This window comes from Schistocerca americana, chromosome 5 (assembly GCF_021461395.2).
Source record: "Schistocerca americana isolate TAMUIC-IGC-003095 chromosome 5, iqSchAmer2.1, whole genome shotgun sequence".
Classification (NCBI taxonomy): domain Eukaryota; kingdom Metazoa; phylum Arthropoda; class Insecta; order Orthoptera; family Acrididae; genus Schistocerca; species Schistocerca americana.
This window is the reverse complement of record NC_060123.1, coordinates 87,470,123-87,473,885: the sequence shown is the minus strand read 5'-3', so window position 1 is coordinate 87,473,885 and position 3,763 is coordinate 87,470,123.

The following is a 3,763-nucleotide window of genomic DNA, read 5'->3' as shown; positions in this document are numbered from 1 at the left end:
ATCTATGATGAGAGGTAACTTTCTCCTGGCATTCTCCGAAATCCAAATTCTTCCATCTGATTTCCACAGAGCGTAGAGTGATTCATACGCCAAATTACTAGTTTCCATTGATCCGATGCCTCAAGCATCGATTAGCAACAACAATAATGTGTGGCTTTTGAGGACCTGCTCTATCCTTGTGCCCCATTCTTTTTAACTCCCTACACGCTGTCATTATACTAACTCGACAGCTAGTAGTATTTAGGACTCCAGAGTAATTTCTTCCCCTGGTTTCACGCGATCTTTTTGCAACCATCCTCCCCATTGCTCCACTGCTCCTGTACGTGAGATACGCCTCGTCTTGGCTTCACTGTTATCCTTCCTTCACTTTTGCACTTCATAGTCACATTATCAACAGTCGACTTGGACAGTTGCAGAAAGTCTATAACGTCTGCGATGGATTTGTTACTGGGGCGACATCTAGTGACTGGACCACTTTCGAACCCACTGGTCTCTCCACATTGACCCATTCTGCTGTGACTTCTTCTGTGCTGACAACGCTGTACTCCCCGGCTCCTCTCATACCGTCGGGTCCGTTTCTTATGAAGTCTAGTCGTCACTTCCGCATACCATAGGAGTTTCTAGGTAATTTTGATCAGATAATCTCTCAGACTTACGTAGTTTCTACATCTCGTAGATACCCTACCCTGATATGGTCAGTATAGCATAAGTTATCAAACCGTGGATTGTTACGATATCAATAGTTCTTCATGAGGCACGTCCTATTGGAAGTCAAATGCCGTTTTGTCCCTCCGGCACCTTTCAGCATATGATGGTTGCCGAGTGAAACACACAGGTTTGTCTTGTGCGCAAAAATTACCTACTGTAGTGTTTTTCTTCAAATCGTCAGTCCGAATTCTGGTTTGATGTAACTCTCTATGCTAGTCTGTTCTGTGCAAGCCTCTCTATCTTTGCATGTATTTCACTTTATTTTATGGACTTCATTCGACAACTTTAGTCAATATCATCAATTAGATTCTTCTGTTTTTTGTTGGCCCAGTACTTTTTCATTCATTCAGATCGTGCCCTTCCCTCCTCATCCGAAATCACCTTTCCCAGGCTCTGTTTGTCGATTTTTATTGGTAGTGTGATGTCCTGAAGTATCTTGAGAGCGTCTGTCTTGCCTTTCAAATCCTCCATTGTAATCTGTAATTTAATCAGGTCGTCTTTGAGCTCTGCAATCCATCTAATGCCACTCATACTATTTCATAACTTCTCAATTATTCTCCTGCTAATTCTGTTTTTTGTTGCCCTCATCAATCTTCCTACGAAAGAGATCCGTTTTCTCTTTCATTGTACTTGTTGCTGGTCATATTTCTGTACAAAGTGTTTCATTTGAAGCTATTCTCCAAAGTCTGACTTTTTGGTATTTTTTATTTATACATGTTCTGACTATCCATCTTTCTTTTTTGAGTAATGTGTCTATTGATACTGTGTTGGTTTTTTTAAATATAGTTTCGCTAGCATATGTTATTTGCGGCTGTGTGACTGTTTTGTGGTATTTCAGTTTTGTGGCTACTGAGAGACATTTTTTGTTACATGTTTTCTTGGTAACATGATGCGTTTTATCAGTTTGTTTATTTTACTCTGCCATGATGGATTCTCATTCATTATTTTTCACACCTATTTAAACTTTTCAACAATTTTTATGTCGTGTTCTGCTACTCTAATTTTGTTTGCCAGTGGCATATTCGTTAGCATTATTTCTGGTTTTTTTTTTAAAGATAATTTAAAGCCAATTCTTTGGATTATTTCCTGTAATGATTATATTTGTACTTTGGTTTCCTGAATGTTGTTGACGAGAAAAGCGAGGTGATCAGAAAATCCTAAACAGTCCAACAGTCCAACGTTAATGTTTTTTGGACTGTCCTTGAGGGATTCCCTCATTACGTCTTCAAGGGCACAGTTAAAAATAAGTGGTGAGACGCCGTCTCCCTGGCTTAAACCAGAATTTGCCCTGAATGATTCACAAAGTTCCCCTCTGAACTTAATTTTCGAATTTGTATTTTTTTAAAGTAAGTTGTATCAGCTTAATTAATTTTGGGTGGAGTACGAAATGTCTTACATTTTAACAGTCAGGCTAAAAGGACAGAATCATATGCATTTTGAAAATCTACAAATGTAATTTAGAAAGGCTTCTTTCGTTTGCAGTAAAAAGCCATGATTAATTTCAGGATAATTATTTGTTCGGTATAGCATCTCCAAAGTCTGAAGCCTCCTTGGTATTCCCCCAGTTCCTTATCCAGTCGTTCTTTGATCCTATTGTGTAAAATCTTGTTAAAACTTCGGGTTCCCTATTACGACTTACGTCCTTCAGTGCTCTGTCAGATTTTACTTGCATAATTAACGAAACAGTGTCAAAAACTTTCTTTGAATCTAGAAGTGCTACAAACTTGAACATATCTTTCATCAACCTCTATTGTAAGGTAAGTCTAACTGTCGCTGCACTTCCAGTCGGTGTATATCCTACTTCCAAGATATTAAAAGTTTTTGAGCTGTTCTAATATTTCTCCATTCAAGATAACTTTTATTTCTTTATTTCTTCCTAGTTCCAATACTTTTGTTTTCTGTGTATCACACAAATAGACAATAAGTTTTCGGAAATACAGCAATTTGAAGTTGAGTTCCAAGCTCTGAAGTGCACTGTAGTTCGTGTCACTGAGCATCCGTGTAGAGTCCCTTACTGCAGGACTCCATCAAACTGTGGAACCGATACATTTATGTCACAAAAGGAACACACCTTAAGTTGTGAAAAGATATTAGTGTATTTGGCGAGGACAAACGGTGTGAAATATCAGCGTTTGAACTAACACAACTTGACATCAACAAGTAATTTGATATGTAGTGGATGTGTCGATTACCCAGTCATAATCTGAATAAGCAGTTCACTAAATTAACGGAAGTTCTAGGTAAGATCTCAAGCCTTAAAAACATCATAATAGTGTGTAGAAACATAAATACAAATAACACAGATAAGACGAGTAGTATCCCGACAAAGCCCCTCCACAGCTTCAGTGCGTCCCTGTTGTCAGCGGTGCAACAAGGATAACTCCAACAAAACTGTGCCAATAACTGACCATATGGCCAAAAATATATGCAGGTAAGGTGTATCTGTAAAAGTTTTTTTTTTAATTTTCGTAATATTACAGCTAAATAACAATAGTAAAACATTTATGACCGTATCTCTAAGCCGCAGGCCTCCAATAGATCCTAGATTAGGGGAGAGTGCTATATTTCAAAGATAGCGTACACAGTAACACGTGACATTTATCGACCGTTACTTAAGTCTAGTGACTGATTTTAGGTCCGCCCCTGATAGCTGAGTGGTCAGCTCGGCGGAATGCCACGTCAAGGGGCCCGGGTTCGATTCCCGGCTGAGGCAGGAGATTTTATCCTCTCAGGGACTGGGTGTTGTGTTGTTCTCATCACCATTTCATACCCATCTCCGACGCGCAAGTCGCCCAATGAGGCGTCAAATGCAATAAGTACTTCCCCTCGGCGGCCGAACGTCCCCGAATGGGGGTCTCCCGGCGCACAATGCCGTACGCTCGTTTCACTACAAGAAAATGCGTGTTTTTCTCTCCAGACGCGTTTAGCTTTACTGAGGTAAAGCATAATCAGTGGTTTGTAATTAAAGGTGTTTGCTGTTTATTTTTATAAAACAGTAGTGCACAAAAAAGTGTGCTTTGTAAAACATAAGAGCATGGATAGTTCAGCAGAGAAG